The sequence below is a fragment of the Chiloscyllium plagiosum genome, unplaced genomic scaffold (genome assembly GCF_037043375.1).
Source record: "Chiloscyllium plagiosum isolate Xiang-an unplaced genomic scaffold, Cpla_swu_hap1 HiC_scaffold_47, whole genome shotgun sequence".
NCBI lineage: Eukaryota > Metazoa > Chordata > Chondrichthyes > Orectolobiformes > Hemiscylliidae > Chiloscyllium > Chiloscyllium plagiosum.
The window spans coordinates 31,389,017-31,407,623 of NW_028270185.1; the positions used below are offsets into that span (position 1 = coordinate 31,389,017).

At 43.2% G+C, this 18,607-nt stretch overlaps 1 long non-coding RNA gene across 1 annotated transcript; it reads left to right on the plus strand.

Annotated features, from left to right (window-relative positions):
- Positions 1-4,737: 4,737 nt before the first annotated feature.
- LOC148136060 (uncharacterized) lies at positions 4,738-17,454 on the plus strand. The gene is made up of 3 exons (XR_015754715.1): positions 4,738-4,800; positions 11,829-12,053; positions 17,216-17,454. It is a non-coding gene; the product is annotated as an uncharacterized LOC148136060 (long non-coding RNA).
- The last annotated feature ends 1,153 nt before the right edge of the window (positions 17,455-18,607 follow it).

An 18,607-nucleotide genomic window follows, 5' to 3' on the forward strand; every position in this document is an offset into this window, starting at 1 on the left:
TGGGGCTATTTTACCTGGAGCGTTGGAGGCTGAGGGGTGACCTTATAGAGGTGTATAAAATTATGAAGGGCTTGGATAGCATAAATAGGCAAAGGTATTTCCCTGGAGTCGGGGAGTCCAGAACTAGAGGACATAGGTTTAGGGTGAGAGGGGAAAGATATAAAAGAGACCTAATGGGCAACCGTTCATGCAGAGGGTGGTATGTGTGTGGAATGAGCTGCTAGAGGATGTGGTGGAGGCTGGTACAATTGCAAAACTTAAAAGGCATCTGGATGAGTATATGAATAGGAAGGGTTTAGAGGGATATGGACCGGGTGCAACAAGTGAGACTGGATTAGGTTGGGATGTCTGTTTGGCATGGACGAGTTGGACCAAAGGGTCTGTTTCCCTGCTGTACATCTCTATAACTTTGTGAGTGAACATAACATTTGATAATTGCTGAGAGGGACGTTGAATAGCACTGAGGGGATTAGCAAAACAGACAGCATTGAGGATAGGGGTTCCTGATGAGGCAAGGAAGCTGCGCTGCTGCTAGAGTTGACCAAAATCATGGGCACATCCAAAGCGTAGTGGGAATCAGTCCAGATATTAGCTGACTTTCCTTTAGTAAGTGTACAGGCATGGGTGAAAGCAAGGAGTTCAGCTTGTTAGGCGGAAAAGGATGGGTTGACAGAATAAGCTTCGATTGTTTAGGACAAAGTGACGATCGCATATCCTGACATTCGTTTTTCCTTTGGAGAAGTAGAAGAAGAACCATCGACATAAAGTGTAAGGTCAAGGTTAACAAGATCCTGATCCGTAACGTCAGGACATGGTTTAATAACAAGTTCATTTATGAGAACACAATCATGGGGAGGATCAGGCAGTTCAAGAGGTTCTTCCTGCAGGAATGTACCTGGGTAAATTTTGAAGCAGTCTCTAAAAGAGATAAGTGGATTCTGAAGTATTGAAATCTCATAGCGACAGAGTCGAACCACAGTGAGGTGTTGAGTACGTTTAGAGGTAAGCAAGGATACCACAGAATGGGATGTACAGACTTCTACATTTTGATGTGAAGTTATATTACGGGCAGCCGCTGCCATAGTATGAATGGCGGGGAGAATTTGGGTGCAGCTTTAAAATAATTGGGTTGCAGCCACATGTACTTTTATCTTGAAAGAATTAAATGTGGTCCCAGTAGAATGCCATAGGCTGTCTGTAAATACTAATTAGGAGGCAGAGTTGTAATTGCCAACCTGCACGGTGGCCTAATCCTTCTAGTCCGAATTTTAAATTGCATTAGTTTGTATCTAATTTGCACTTCTGGTTGCTTTAAAGTCGAACTATAATACTTTTGTTTGCTTTCTTTCTGGTTAAAGAGTATGAACTGGTTTTAAAAGCAGCAGTTAGATTTGATCAGAATCAGTGGCCTTAGTTCACTTATCAGTGCAATTGTAACACTCCTAAAACACACAGGGACAATGATTCATTGAGGGAAGGCCATGGGCCTTGGCACATTGGTCCTCAGTGGGGGTGGGGTTCAGGCAACATTTTTTTATGAAGAGTGTTCACCTTGGCCGTACTGTGGGTGAGATTTGAGGAGGTCCCCGGTGGGCAATCAGAGGAGATCAGCTGACTGGACGGGAGGCGTAAAATATTTCCTCCTCTGAATCTGAGACCCATCACTCATTTGCGGATGGATCAGGATTTTTTTGTAATGGGTCTTTGGGAGAGGTGGGATATAAGGAACAGTCTTTGTCGTCCGTCTAGTCCTGCGCGGCTGCAGCTGCAATCTGTTGTTTATTCAGCCGTTTCCCTTTTCTTTGGGCCCCTGACATTTCAGCTTCAACTGTGATTCTTTGCTTACCCTTTTTATTTTATTTTCTCCCTCGCCAATTCTAATTCTGCTTCTAAATCATGTGCTTCATATGTGCATTTTAGTTCTATCCAATTTAGTTCAGATCCTTCCTCAGTTAATGGATTAATTCCCTTTTTAATAAAGTTTGGTCTCATGATGATTGCATGGATTTCTCCCATATTTCCTGAGCTACCTTTTTCCACACTGATATGGCTTCTTTCTGCTTAGTTCCTTTTCTTTTTGCCCCAAATCTATTCTGTTGAGCAGCTGTGGTCGATATTCTCCTTAATTGTTTCTCATAGTTAGGATACAGACTTATTATTTTTGTTAGGGGACATTTGTCTTCCATCTTATCTAGGGTTACACCATATTTATCTTATTTACTTTAAACCTTCACAAAACTACTGATCTACAGGGAACTCGAACCCCAATTACTACAGGGGTCTCTAACCCCACAAAACACAGCGGCCTCTAACCCCATAATTTTCTGCTTCTAGTTAAACGATCTCATTTAGGGTTCAGTCAGGGTACCATGAGAGTAAAATGGGGGAAGCAGCACACAAAGAGCAATCAAGATATAATCTTACCTTGTGAGCCTGACCCTTAGGTAAAGCTCCTCATTTCCAGTTTCACTCAAACGTGTCCCTTGTTGGAACCCTGATCACAGCAGCAAATTGATAAAGCACAGAGTTGAGATGGCCCAGGAAACCCCTTGTGGACTCAACCTGTAAGCCTCTCTTGTTTCGTCCCAGAGATCGTACTTTTTGGAAGTCTGGCATTAAAAAAACCTCTTTCAGACAGTTTAGTTTAATTTTAGTCTTCCCCTTTAATTACCAATAGCATCACTGTTAGAACATAACACTGATATCTATAAGCCAGGCTAACTAGGTTCTAATAACTAAGGAGAGTAGGATATCAGCTCCCCTACAGCCCAGCAGGCTACGCTGCTGTACTGTCACAAACAGGCTTCCTTTATTCAAATCAAGTTTACAAAAACAATGCATGTTCTTAACTAGAAAGATAACAGTGAAGGACAATAATTAAGGAGAGAAGTTAATTGATACCGGGTTTCATTTAGAGGTCAGAATCAAACACTGTTCCTAATTTCACAAGGAAACAGCCATGAATGTTATCACTCTGTGTCCTGTTTACACAGATTCACTGATGCCAAGATAAATATTCTTAATTGCCTTACCTTCCCTGTCTATTTTCTAGTGTGCAGCAAATGTGTTCTATAATTCAACATTACATTTTAGTCAAAATCTTTACGGACAAGTTTTAAGGCTACAGACTTTCTCAAAAGGAGAGGGGAGATCCTGTAACATGGTTCCCTGAGCAGACTGTCAAAAGTAACTTGGCAAAATGCCTCATCACCAGAACTTTCCAACAAACACCAAATCATTGCTTGGCTGGCGGTGGGAAGGTCACTACCTGCGAGATCCTCTTGTCTTCCTAGACTGTGTGTGCCACCACACTCTGCCCTTGAAGCTGCTGCAGACTGAGTCGAGACTGTGTCACATCCTCTTCTGGAATGTACCTTTGCAAAGGAAGTCTGCAGAAAGATGCAGTGGTTTTTAAGGTTCATCCCAAGCAGCTCCGTGAAGCAGAACTCTACGTTCTAGGATTCTGTGATACACACTGAGACAAACATTGACTGTGCTTGGAGGACCATCAACATGGCCAAAGATGCTCTTTGTTCTGCCCAAAACTTGTTGGTCTTCCAAAACAAGGAGGTTACTCCAATCGGGTGTTGCAGATTAGCACGTTCCAAGTTCCAGGACTACGTGCTGAGGGATGCACTAAAGTTTGGGACAGCTGCTATCAAGTAAGAGGATTCGCAGTAGGTTGAAATCTTTGAGGAGAAAGTGAGGTCTGCAGATGCTGGAGTTCAGAGCTGAAAATGTGTTGCTGGAAAAGCGCAGCAGGTCAGGCAGCATCCAGGGAACAGGAGAATCGACGTTTCGGGCATAAGCCATTCCTGAAGAACGGCTTATGCCTGAAACATCGATTCTCCTGTTCCCTGGATGCTGCCTGACCTGCTGCGCTTTTCCAGCAACACATTTACAGCAGCTGCTATCAAGACACATTGGGGAAGGACCACTGTTTGAGGTCTTTCTGCTGAAGGCAAGTGGACCCATTAAGTTATCGGACCCTTTGGATACCTCAAAAATATATATAATATTATACAAGTAAGAAATGCTTTTGGTTTGTTTATTGGATAGAGTCCAAATTCAATGTTTAGTCTTGTTTTCTTTACTTGCTATTGCAAAGAATCAAACTTCTTTAGTAACTATGGATATCTATATATTCTTCATGAATAAAGTGTATTTTTGAAATAAAAAGAATCCTTCCTTAGATACGAGACCCAAAACTGCTCACAATATTCCAAATACCTTATACTGCCCGAGCAACACGTCCCTATTCTAACCTTCTCAAACAAGCCCAAACATTGCATTTACTTTCCTAACTGCTAACTGAAGCTACATTTTAACATGAAGAGAATCCTGACCAGGACTGACAAGTTCCTTTGTGCTTCAGGTCTGGCAGTATCTGCCCAGAGAGAGATAAAGCTGAGACAACGTTTGGGGTCCGGGGGCGGCCGTCATTCGGAAGATCGCGCTTTGGGACTTGATGCGGCGACACACAATTTCTTCATCACTTTCACCTCCCTGCCTGTGGGAAGGAGTATTTTTCATTCTAAAACGTATTATTTTGTTTGGCGACACCGAAGTCGGCCCTTTTGTTTTCTGTTTTCTCTCCTGAAAGGGTTGTTTCTCTTTAAAGAGTTTATCTTCTGAAGCAGCTGCTAACGGTCACTCGGGGCACGAGGCGGCCGTTAACCGCCAGCTCGCGCGCGGCGGGGGAGGGGGCGGGGCCTGGAGCTAAAATGGCGGCGGTCCCACCCAGAAAGGAAGAGGGTCAGAGGGAGAGCGGACTGTGTCAATAAAGTCCCTCTTCCCAAGGTAACGATGGTGGTTATTGGGGGATGGAGGGAGAGCGGACTGTGTCAGTAAAGTCCTGTTCCCGAAGGTAATGATGGTGGACATTGGGGGCTGAGGGGGAGAGGATCGAGCCTGGTCCCCTCCCCACAGTGAGACATCTTGCCGGTTAGCGGGGCCGGGGACCGTTACTAATTTTATTTTATATTCCACCCCCCCCCCCCCCTCACTTAGCTCCAAGGGTTTTTATTTACACTGGAGGATATTGTGTGATGGTGGGGAGCTTGTGCTGGTGAAGGAAGAGGGATGGCTGACCACCGCGACAGCGAAGACCACACCGTTTTATTTTGCCGCTGGGACACGCTCCAGATGCAGGAGGATGCCCGGGGACTGAGGAAAGAAAGAGAACTTGGAGATGGGAAGAGTTGGTAGGGTTTGGGACTCTGTACCTCAAACTGCAGTCTATACCAATTCAATTGTTAAACTTATATTTGACATAAACAATGATTTTTATTAATCGGTGTATGGGGTCAAGGCAGACAAATGGAGTGAGGCCATAGATCAACGCCGATCTTATTGTGGGATAGGAACAGGATCTAGGGGCTGAATGGCCTCTTCCTTTTCCTGTGAAACTTGTTTACAAATTTACCAGAACTCTTCAGTAAAATTGGAAGGTGATAAATTAATAAAGATGGATAATCTCGTGCCCTGGGGCAGCACAGTGGCTCAGTGGTTAGCACTGCTGCATGACAGCACCAGGGCCCGAGGTTCGATTCCAGCCTCGGGTGACTCTGTGTGGAGTTTGCACATTCTCCCTGTATCTGCGTGAGTTTCCTCCGGGTGCTCCAGTTTCCGCCCACAGTCCAAAAATGAGTGGGTCAGGTGGATTGGCGGCTAAAGTGTCCATAATATTAGGTGTATTAGTCAGAGGGAAATGGGTCTGGGTGGGTTACTTTTCGGAGGGTTGGTGTGGACTGGTTGGGCAAAAAGGCCTGTTTCCACACTGTAGGGGAATCTAATCTACGACAGGGTTCACTCTGCTGAAACTGCTGGGATGGGACTGTGCATTTCTCATCTAATAGTTACTGTGTCACTGACCCCACTGTGTCAGTATCATTGACTCCAAGGAGAGCAGACTGGTATGTTGTCCCTTTAAGGACAATGTGTTCTGTTTCTCTTGATGAGGGATGTTATCAACCTGGTGCCAGGGTCTATGTTCCATGGAAAGCAGAGTAAATAGCTTTGGGTTTTCTTAAATTACGACCAAAGCAGCATGAGGAAGTGGAGTCTGGCTCTCACTGATCCAGGGGCTCAGTGCTGCTCTCAGATTCTGAAGTTGCATTATTTGGTATTGAAGCTATTAGTCCCAGCTGTCACCTCTCTTTGCTGTAGGAAAAAAGCTTGAACTCTCTCTGTTGTGAGATTGCTTGTTTGTTTTGGTGTTCCCATCTTTTGGATTGGAGGATTGAGAGAAATCTGTTTTGCTGAATTTGCCTTTACTATGGGTCTGTTTATAGGGTGTGGCAGAATTAGAACAGTTGATTGGTAGAATTAAATAATATATTACTTTGTTCTGTATTCCAACAGGTTCAAGTTGTTTTTTTTTCATTGTTTGCATTTTAATTGTGGTGTAAGAATTAAGTGTGTTTTGTGTAAAGCTCAACATTCTGACCAATCGAATTCCATCCAGAACAGAACACTCTAGAACTGTCCATGATACTCCCAGCGATGTCTAAGGTTCGACATGACCGTTCTCAAACTCACTTGAAATATTGGCCAACAGAGTTCTGTACACTGTAGAAGGGATGTGAGTGCATTGGAGAGGGTGCAGAGGAGATTGACCAGGATGTTCCCTGGGCTTGGAGAGTTTTCGTTCTGAAGAGAGTTTGGACAGACTGGGATTGTTTTCATTAAAGCAGAGGCGATGGAGAGGAGACAGGACTGAGATTTATAAAACTATGATGGGCGTAGGGTATACAGGAAGAGAACATTTCCTATGGATGGAGGGATTAAGGACCGGGGCATAGATTTAAGTGAAGGAAATTGAACCCTTTAGTTGAAGGAGGAGTAGCGTGTCAACAACTAAAACCCTGGAGGATAAGAGAAAGAGCTGGAAAGCGCAGCCGAAATGAGTGGTAGAGGTGTGAACCCTGAAGACAATTCAGAATTATATGAATGATATTTTGAAATGCCACAGTGGACAAGGCTGCAGACTGATGTAGACAGTGAAGCAAGAGGAAAAGACAGACAAGGAGTGAAACCCACATCACTCTGTATAGTAGGCCCAAACCCATACCCTCCCTGGCCTCACCCCTCCATCCCCCTTCAAACTGCTCCATCATCAGTCAGCTGTTTTGGGTTTCTAGACTGAGCATGCCCAGTACACTGCAGGGAACAAAGAATGAGATTCACTCCCATTTGCTGCTGTACAGATCGTGTGTGTCTCAGAGTCAGCTCTGAAACATCTCCAGGGCAGTCTGAATCTCTATCTGTGTGTCTCTGACTCCGTGTCATTGAGCAACACCCGTACACCCTAATGTCTATGTCTAGAACTGCTTTGTATATTCTGGAATATGAACACATTGTAACCTGAGAAAGGTGAGGGTTTCGGTCCTCCCCGGCTTACTCCCTGTTTGATCGCAGTGAGGCCACTTGAACTGGACAGGTCAAAGTGTGACCTCACAGAACAAGTGTGACCTCACCGTGTACATCACAGAGAGAGTTCAGACATCACAACGGGTTTGTAAACTGGCTTCAACTGAGACATGAGGCTGTCAGGAAACACAGAGAAGGCTAGGTCACTGCACTGACCGTGTCTCAGGTTGATCTGTCTGGGAGTGAATATAATCAGAGAGATCATCAAAACATCTGGACTTTACAAAGAGAAAACAAAGCTTTGAAAACACCATCAGCAATCTGATCAGGCAGAAGCTGGGGAGGTTTGAAAGGTTACTGTAAAATTCTTTGACTTGCACTGACTGTGGTTTTGGGAATAATTATAGAGTCATAGAGTTATAGAGATGTACAGCATGGAAACAGACCCTTCAGTCCAACTTGTCCACACCAACCAGATATCCCAACCCAATCTAGTTCCATGCCAACACCCGGCCCATAACCCTCCAAACCCTTCCTATTCATACACCCATCTAAATGCCTCTTAAATGTTGCAATTGTACCAGCCACCACCATATCCTCTGGTAGCTCATTCCAAACGCGTACCACCCTCTGTGTGAAAAAGTTGCCCCTTAAGTCTCTTTTATATCTTTCCCCTCTCACCCTAAACCTATGCTCTCTAGTTCTGGACTCCCTGATCCCGGGGAAAAGACGTTGTCTATTTATCCTATCCTTGCCCCTCATAATTTTGTAAACCTCTATAAGGTCACCCCTCAGCCTCCGATGCTCCAGGGAAAACAGCCCCAGCCTGTTCAGCCTCTCCCTGTAGCTCAGATCCTCCAACCCTGGCAACATTCTTGTAAATCTTTTCTGAACCCTTTCAAGTTTCACAACATCTTTCCGATACGAAGGAGACAAGAATTGCTCGCAATATTCCAATAGTAGCCTAACCAATGTCCTGTACAGCCACAACATGACCTCCCAACTCCTGTACTCAATACTCTGACCAACAAAGGAAAGCATACCAAACGCCGCCTTCACTATCCTATCTACCTGCGATTCCACTTTCAAGGCGCTATGAACCTGCACTCCAAGGTCTCTTTGTTCAGCAACACTCCCTAGGACCTTACCATTAAGCGTTTATTTCCTGCTAGGATTTGCTTTCCCAAAATGCAGCACCTCACATTTATCTGAATTAAACTCCATCTGCCACTTCTCAGCCAATTGGCCCATCTGGTCCAGATCCTGCTGTAATCTGAGGTAACCCTCTTCGCTGTCCACTACACCTTCAATTTTGGTGTCATCTTCAAATTTACTAACTGTATCTCTTATACTCGCATCCAAGTCATTTATGTAAATGATAAAAAGTAGAGGGCCCAGCACAGATCCTTGTGGCACACCACTGGTCGCAGGCCTCCAGTCTGAAAAACAACGCTCCACCACCACCCTCTATCTTCGACCTTTGAGCGAGTTCTGTAACCAAGTGGCTAGTTCTCCCTGTATTCCATGAGATATAACCTTGCTAATCAGTCTCCCATGGGGAACCTTGTCGAACGTCATACTGAAGTCCATACAGATCACATCTACTGCTCTGCCCTCATCAATCTTCTTTGTTACTTCTTCAAAAATCTCAATCAAGTTTGTGAGACATGATTTCCCACACACAAAGCCACGTTGACTATCCCTAATCAGTCCTTGCCTTTCCAAATACATGTACACCCTGTCCCTCAAGATTCCCTTCAACAACTTGCCCACCACCGAGGTCAGGCTCACCGGTCTATAGTTCCCTGGCTTGTCTTTACCACCCTTCTTAAACAGTGGCACCACATTTGCCAACCTCCAGTCTTCCACCACCTCACCTGTGACTATCGATGATACAAATATCTCAGCAAGAGGCCCAGCAATCACTTCTCTAGCTTCCCAGAGTTCTCGGGTATACCTGATCAGGTCCTGGGGATTTATCCACTTTTAACCGTTTCATCAAGAGAGGGTGGAGTGGATAGGAATCTCAGGGAGTCTCTCTCTCACTGCAACTACCAGGTCATTTCCTCAGCCCTGAAGCTAACCTCCAGCAACTCGACTTGTCCGACCTGCCCAACTCCTTTTCCATCTATCCACTCCACCCTCTCTTCCCTGACCTATCGCCTTCATCTCCTTCCCCACTGACCTATTGTACTCTATGCTACTCTCTCCCCACCCCCACCCTCCTCTAGCTTATCTCTCCATGCTTCAGGCTCTCTGCCTTTATTCCTGATGAAGGGCTTTTGCCTGAAACGTCGATTTTGCCTGTCCTCGGATGCTGCCTGAATTGCTGTGCTCTTCCAGCACCACTGATCCAGAATCTGGTTTCCAGCATCTGCAGTGATTGATTTGAGCTGCTTTATAGGTTACTCTGACTGGTTGGATTTTCCTATAGGACACAACATCTACGCAAAGGCACCCTGCAAGAGTAAATCAACAATGTTGTACATTTAGCACAAACATTGATTGCAAGAATTTTGCAATCAGTTTTGGAGTTTCCACAGCTCAGATTGTGTCTAGAATTTTAGGTCCACACTGTATGAACTATAATATGGGATATTAAATCACTTCACAGTGACTGGGAGTGGATGCCCTCTACAATATGGAATTTTAAAAAAATGATAAAATTTTGAGTCCATCCCACGTGTACAGGATTGAACATCCCAACAATTTTATCCATGAAAGCATTCCATCCCACCCAAGCTATACTTTCTGGATGCATCCAGCAGTGAATCCAAGCACCATACCCCATGTTAGGTGCCTACCACAATCATAAGAATTTCAATATTTGGCATGGACTCCCTGACCTGTCTGAGACTGTAGTCCACTGCTCCCACCCAAATCCATGCAACATTGGTTATTGCAACTTTCTAGTTTAGAGTTCACACTTTTTATCTGGAATGAAGCAAAGCTTCCTGCCTGATGTCCAGGCTCTCTCACACAAGTTCCTCTCTTTGGAACAGAGCTCCTCCTCCCAGATTCAGAGCACATGCTGGGGATAAGAATGTCCATACACACACCTTGGGAATCACTAGAATTGTACTAAAGCTTGTTGTGGGAGACTCTAACATTGTTCGATTGCCTGGCTTCAGAGGCTATATTTGAATAAAGGCCAATATTAAAGCTTAGGGGAGATGATGTGCTCATGATCAAATACTAGACTCTCCACAATCTGGTGACTCTAAAATGATTGCTCCCTTTTTTAGACCACTTCTTGTGATAGGATATCCTTATGTGATGTTTATTTTCACGAGCGTGCAACTCCCAAAATCGACCCACTTTTGAAGATCCTTAATTTGATTCAGTATAATTTTCTAAAGTAAGGAACATCAACACATAAATCCATAGACCACAGGGAAAAGGTTCTGTCTTCTGGCTTATAGACTAGTAGTAGTTGGGAAATTCGTTGGACACGACAAAATAAGCTTTGACATGGACCATCCACTGGAATAGATGACATCCTGAATCCAGCAAGATATCAGCACCAAGCTTCCCTACTTTCCCGTTGGTTATTTTTCCTGCTGTCTCCCAAGTGGAACATTCTTTTGGACAATAACCACAGCTCAGGTTCAGAGCTGTCTTCTTTCAGATGTGGGAATATTGGTTAATTTTAAATGTACTCACAAAATGTGAGTTTTGGTGTCTGGACCAATAATTCTTGCCCAATTCTAATTGCTTTTGAGATAGTACTGGAGAGCAGCATTTTTGAACACCTGCATTATCTGGTGGATAGGAAAACCTTGTATATTTTGGAGCAGAGTTCCATAATTTTTAGACAGCAGTAGTAATGGAACAATGATGTATTTCCAAGTCAGAATGAAATCTATCCTGAAAGGGAAGTAGTATATGATGGTGTCTCTATGCAACTCCTGCTCTTGTTCTTCTAGCTATTAGAGGTCATGGTTCTGTGAGGTACTGTCAAAAAACACTTGGAGTGTAATGTTTTGCATCTGTGGGTGGTATTCATTGTCATTGGTGAAGAGAGTGAGTACAGAATGTGGTAATTGGCATGCTGATCAATGTGGTGCTTTGTAAATGTTGTTGGAAATGCTTTCAGTGAGATACATGGAAAGCATTCCATCCCACCCAAGCTATACTTTCTGGATGGTAGACAAAGATTGGAGAGACAGACAGGGAGCTTATTGCTGCAGAAATCAATATCTGGCATACTCCTGTGTCCACAGCACTTGCATGGCTGGACCAGATCATTTTCTTGTCAATGGTTGGACCAGGTTGTTATTAGCTATGCATTCAGTGACAGTAATGTCACTGTAAGCCATTGGCATATTGGAAGGTTCTCACTTCTTGGGGATAGCTATTCCCTGGTGCTTGTGGGATACAAATGTTACTTGTCAATTACCAGACCAAGCTAGATGTTATCTCACGGTATAATGACACAGATTTTTTCATTATCTAAGGAGATGTAAATGGTGCAGAATATTGTGCAAGCATGAACAAACCTCTCTACTTTGGAAATGGCAATGGAGGGAAAGGCATTGATGAGGCAGCTGCAGATTTTAAGGCCAAGGTACAAGTGTGAAGAACTCCTGCAGAGATGTGTGACGGCTGAGATGATTGACTGCCATCAACCGTAACTATCTTCATCTGTGGTCAGGATGAAACGCAAGAGAGTTGTAATCTTGGTGAGTTCAGTTTTTCAAGGAGTCCTTATTGTGAATATGTGTTGACAATAAGAGCTGAGCATTTGTTGTCAGTAATTACAATTTAAATGTAAAAAGAGAAGCATCTGATTGAGATAAATACAATCAATACATCTGTAAATCCAAGTCAAATGATCCTGAGTTCGTCACACTAAAATAAAAATGTGGTTGTGCTGGAAGGTCAAAGGCTGAGGGGAAAAAACAGGTCAATGTGTGACACAGTTTGAATGCCCAGGAAAAGTCAGAATGTTTGTCATTATCACACTGAAGGGATAGAAATACTCCCAATACTGGAAGTGGGAATTGTCTTAGTGACATGTATACCAAGGGCAGGCAGAAATAACTCGTTCTGTTAAAAGTAAAATTAATCGGTTATACTTTTCAATATTTTCATGTACAGGTTGTTCTGTTGCAATGGGTGTCGTTAGCACAAAATCGCTATAATGCCAACTGACAAATTAAAGACACTGTTTCTAAAGTGCAGAATTTTAAGGTGTGTCTTAGTTATAATACCATTCCGGCCCCATTAGTTCAAATGGTGCTCTTATTACGCAATTTTCTTATAACGCAGGATTGCACAAGAATGGAATTACCACATTATAGCAGAACTGACTGTAAGTGTCTCCTTATTCTGCAATTATCTTCCCTCATTCAAGATCCCTACATAAGTGGAAACATCATCTCAACATCTACCCTGTCAAACCACCTCAAAATTATGTATATTTCAATAAGATCACCCCTTACTTTTTCAAAATGCTAATGAGTAAAGACTTAATCTGGTTATCATTTTTCCTAAATTAACCCTTCACCCCAGGAATCCGTCTAGTGAATCTTTTGAACTGCCTCCAACACCAGCATCTCCTTTCATAAATATGGAAACCAGAATCAAACACAGTACTAAAGGTGGAGTCTCAACAATCTGTACAGTTGTAATAAGACTTCCCTATATTTACACCTTCAAACCCATGGTAACAAAGCCCAAATTCCACTTATATCCTTAATTACTTGATGAACATGCTAACTTTTTGTTTTACACATAAATCTCACTTTGCTGACCTTTTTGAAATCTTCCTCCATTTATAATTGTTTGCTTTTTGATTCTTCCTAGCAAAGTGTTTGACCTTACACTTTCCAGCATTAAAGCTCCAGCTTCCAAGTTTTTGCCCATTCACTCCATGTATCTATATCCCCTTGCAGATTTCTTATGTTCTTACCAGAATGTACCCTCCACCACAGCTATTTATATATCATCAGTAAATTTGAATACATTATACTCTATTTCCTTCTTCAAGTCATTAACATAGATAGCAAGGAATTGAGATGCTGGGACAGGTTCTGATGGCACTTCACAAATTACATCTTTCCAACAAAATGTCTATTAATCCCAACTCTCCATCTTTATGTTAATCCAGTCTCAATCCATGCTAATACATTACACTCAACACTGTGAGCTTCTGTCTTGAGCATTAACCTTCCTTGCAGCACTTAAAAAAAAATCTTTTGAAATCCAAATGCACTACATCTTCACTTTTGACTCCTCAAAGTCTGTCCACCAGCTAGAAGGCGCAAGTCAGGAATACACTGGAATACTCCGTACAGTACCACATCCAAAAAGAAGTATGCCTCTGTTTCTTAAAAGATGAGTACAGCTAAAGTTGGGGTACGAAACTTTAAAAAGGTTTAGCAATGCAAGATATGAAGATGGAATTTCCATGAATAAGGGTAATGACAACTAGAGTTTGTTTTGTTAGAATATTCATTCAGCGTTCGAACACTTCGGAATGGGAAAGGCATGTCAGAGATAGTCAGAGATACTCCTACTTATGCAAGGCCACTGGCTAAGTTGTTCCCCTCCAGTTAGTTACCCACACTCAGTATAATTTTACTTTGAGAGATGCTCCCAGTGACACCTGAACACTGGGGTAAGTTGTTCCCCTTTAGCTAGGAACCTACACTCAGTGCAATTCTAATTGAAAGTTGCTAACTGAATCACAATGCCACTGGAATTAGATGTTCCCTTCAGGCTATTGACCCACATGCAAAACAGTTCTCCAGTGAAAGATATTAGCGATTGAGGGCATTTTCCTATTCATGGTCCACATTGAATACAATGCTGCTTTTACAGATATCCACAGGAAAGCGAGAACACTGGGTCACAAATTCCTCATGACCAATTCTTTGTTTACTGACACACAGAATTGTTGGCTGGCTAGTATTTATTAGTCAACCTCAGTTGCCCTTGAGAGGTGATGTGAGCTGCGTTCTTGAACTGCTGCAGTCCATGTGCTGTAGGTTGCCCCACAATGCCATAAGGGAATGGATTCCAGGACTTTGACCCAGTCTGACATTGAAGGCATCGTGAGATATTTCCAAGTCAAGATGGAGAGTGACTTGGAGAGGAACTTTCAGGTGGTGGTGTTCCCAAGTATCCACTGTCCTTGTTCTTCTAGATGGTACTAATCATCTAGTTTTGGACAGTGCTGTTTAAGGACTTTTAGTGAATTTCTGCACGTATCCTGTAGACTGAACACACTGCTGTCAGTGGTGAAGATAGTGGCTGTTTGTGGATGTAGTGCTAATCAAATGCACTGCTTTGTTAAGGATGGTGTCAAGATCCATCAGTTTTGTTGAAGTTTCACTCATCCAAGCAATTGGGCAGTATTCCATCACGCCCCTAACTTGTGCCTTGCAGGTGATGGACAGGGTTTGGGGAGTCAGGAGGTGATTTGTTTGCTACAGTATTCTGAGCCTCTGACCTGCTATCCCAGCCACTGTATTGATGGGGTGAGGCCAATTGAATTTCTGGCCAATATTGATAATGGGGGATTCACTGATGTTAACACCATTGAATGTCAAGGTGTGGAGGGAAGGTCATCTCTAATCACAGATATTCATTGCCTTGCATTTGTATGGCGTGAATCTTATCTGCCATTTTTCAGCCCAAGCCCAGATACCCAGCATATCTGGCAGCACAGTGGTAATCAATGCTGCCTCACGGCACCTGGCGCCCAAGTTTAGGTTCTAGCCTTGAAGGACCATCTGCATGGAGTTTACCTGTATGTATGGTTTTGGTTTCAATGGTTTCATCTCACATTCCAAAGCTGTGCAGGATCGGTAGTTTATCCGTGGTAAATGCAGAATTATGCCAGTAGGGTGGTAGTGTGGGATGGTCTTCGGAGGGTTGGTGCTGACCCAATGGGCTGAATGGCCTCTATCTGCAGAGTAGGGATTCTACAATTCCATGCTATTGTTGAGATCTTGCTCCCTTCAAACATTGATTTCTTCAGTATCAGATGAGTTGCTAATGGTGCTGAACATTTTACAATTATCGGCAAACATCCCCACTTCTGACTTTCTGATGGAGGGCACATCATTGATGAAGCAGCTGAAGATGTTTGGGCCTAGAGCACTACTCTGAGGAACTACTGCAGAAATGACCAGGAGATGAGAAGACTGACCTCTAAGAACTACTCTGTGCCAGTTTTGACTCCATCCATCGGAGTTTACTTCCTGATACCCCATTCATTCAAGTTTTGCCTGGGCTCCTGATGCCACACTTGACAAAGTGTGGTCTTGATGTCAAAGGTCATCACTGTCACCACATTTCTGGAAATCAGCTCTGCAATTCAGCTCTACAGTGATGGATCCTCCTAACAACAAGACACCATTGCAATCAGAGGGTCCAGCCTGATGTTAGTGATCCCAATACAGTTCTGTTCCATGATCATTAATGCCTTCATTCAGAGTGATTTCTGGAGGCTTGATTCAGTATCACACGTCAATCCAGTAAATCAGTGGCAATGAAGAGCACCTGTAGGGAATAAAACCTTTTTTTAGTTGTTCTCAGTTGACGAATTTCACCACAGGGTTAGTTTGTAAATGTTAAATGTGTACATTGATATTACACATTAGGAATTTGTACTGCCCAATTCAGTGGCCAGTAAGTAGAGTGTTAAATGTATTTGTCATGCACACCAATGGATCAGCATTCAGAGAGTACCCCACATCTGAGAGGTGGCTCCTCTGGGGAGGTAAAGACTGAACTTGAAGAGAAGAAATAAATACTTGAAGAGACCCCATCAACCCAGAACATTCAGTCTTCTGTATTGTACTAACCTCTGGCATTATGGCAGCAACACATGTTCTCTGAATCTGACATCGTTCCCTTGGCTGTCAAATGAAATTTGTTTAATATCTTGTCATCCAACATTCCATGGGAATGGGTTGAGCTCAGTTGGCTGGATTGTTGGTTTGCAGAGCAATATGATGCTAACAGCATCGGCTCAATTCTCATCACTGGCTTGAGGGTACCATGAAGGACTCCCCTTCTCAACCTCTTCCCTCATCTGAGGTCTGGTAGCCCTCAAGTTAAATCACAAGCAGCCTCTTCTCTCTAATGAGAACCCTATGATCTGGTAAAACTATGGTGACACAATATATCGAACACTATTTTCCTTCAAGTGAATCATTATGGAATTGAAGAACGGTGTTATTATTTGCATGAAAGAGTTTGACCCACTATATTTACATCCCCTGATGTAAAACACACTGTTCCAGACATGCCCCAGGCAGCAGTGTTGATGAAGCAGTCCTGACATTTACAATGTACTGAGGGAACATTCAGCTCGGTGTTACTGTTACTGTAAACATTTATAAACTTCCAAGTGCTAGCTGGCATCAGCAAGACCCTTCTATACTATCTCTCTCTTCCACTCCCAATTTAAATTTGATTCCTCGATAGCCACAAAACAGTCTGAGATTACTCAGCACCTCTGTGTGATCTCCAATAAACAACCTCATATTGATATAGAGATTCAATCAACATGAGAACTTTTATCCAACCAGAAGGGGCTGAATGCACTGAACTGCCCTGTGTGGGGTCAGTTCCCTGAATGGCCAGGGTTAAGACATGAGTGACTTCCCACAAAGTGAATACAGGTGAGCAGTCATTCCCACTCACCTCAGCTTTCCAATCATTCAGAATGGGAGGAAAATATGACAACATTTCTAAGGGCAGATTGGCTCAAATTGATCAGCAAGATCTTGAATAGCATTGATGTAACATCTCACCTTATAACTGTAGGAACTGATATGTCTATGCAAATCTGTATCGATGGTGTAAACTACAATTACTGTTTGGACAGGCATCCTATGTGACAATCGGTGCAATGATGTCCTACACCATGAGACAAAGAGCATCATGTAAATCAGGGTCGACAGATGATTCACATGAGAACACAGAACATCGAACTGTACAGCACAGGAACAGTCTTTATAAAGCTGAAACATGACATCTTGACTCTTGTACTCAATTTATCAGCCAATAAAGGCAAGCTGACCATACATCATCTTTGCTACCCTATTTACTTGCATGGTCACTTGCAGGGAGCTATGGACTTGAACCAAGATCACTGTACATCAGTGCTGTTCAGGGTTCTGCCATTAACAGTATACCTTTTCCCTATCATTCAATCTCCTAAAGTGCAGCGCCTCCTACTTACCCAGATTAAACTCCATCTGACACCTTTCCTCCCATATCGGCAGTTGATCTCCACTGTATCTTTGACAACCTTATCCACAACTTCGCTGATCGTTCTGCCATCTGCAAATAAACATAGGGCAGAGGTCCCATTATGGAACCTTGAGGAACACCACGAGTCACGAACCTCCAGCCAGAAAAACACCTTTCCTCACTGTCCTCTGCTTTCTATGGGAATCGAAGCTGCCACCATATCATGGATCCAATGTGGTGTAATCTTCAGGGTGAGGGACCATAGCGGGCGCCTTTACTGAAATCCATGCAGAAACATCCACTGCTCTACCCTCATCGATTACCTTTGTCACTTCCTCAAAAGATTCAATCAAGTTAGTAAGACATGACCTGCCTTGCATAATGCCATGCTGACTGTCCCTAATTTGGCCCTGCATTTCCAAATGCATGTAAACCCTATCCCTAAGAATAATCTCCAATAGTTTATTTAAATATCTGTTCAGCAGTACGCTGTTGATGGACTATGACGGTGCTCTGGTTTTGTCCACAATCCAAATATGTGCAGGTTAGGTAAATTGGCCATGTTAAATTGCCCATAGTGTTCAGGGATGTGTAGCTTAAGTGTATTAGTCAATGGTAAATGTAGAGTAATGGGATATGGATTTGGAGGATCAGTGTAGACTTGTTGGGCCGAAGGGCCTTTTCCCACACAGTAGGGATTCTAAGATTCTGAGTGAACAGTTCATGTTCAAGGGGTTACAGAGATACAAAACATGAACCTGCTGTGATAATCAATTCAGTTCACACTAACTGATAGCAAGGTCTGGCTGGGAGCATTGATAAATTGAAGGCTACAGGTTCTGATAATATTAGATTAGATTACTTACAATGTGGAAACAGGCCCTTCGGCCCAACAAGTCCACACCGACCCGCCAAAGTGCAACCCACCCATACCCCTAACCTAACACTCCAGGCAATTTAGTATGGCCAATAGTGTTAGGTAAGGGGTAAATATGGGGTTATGGGTGGGTTGCGATTTGGCGGG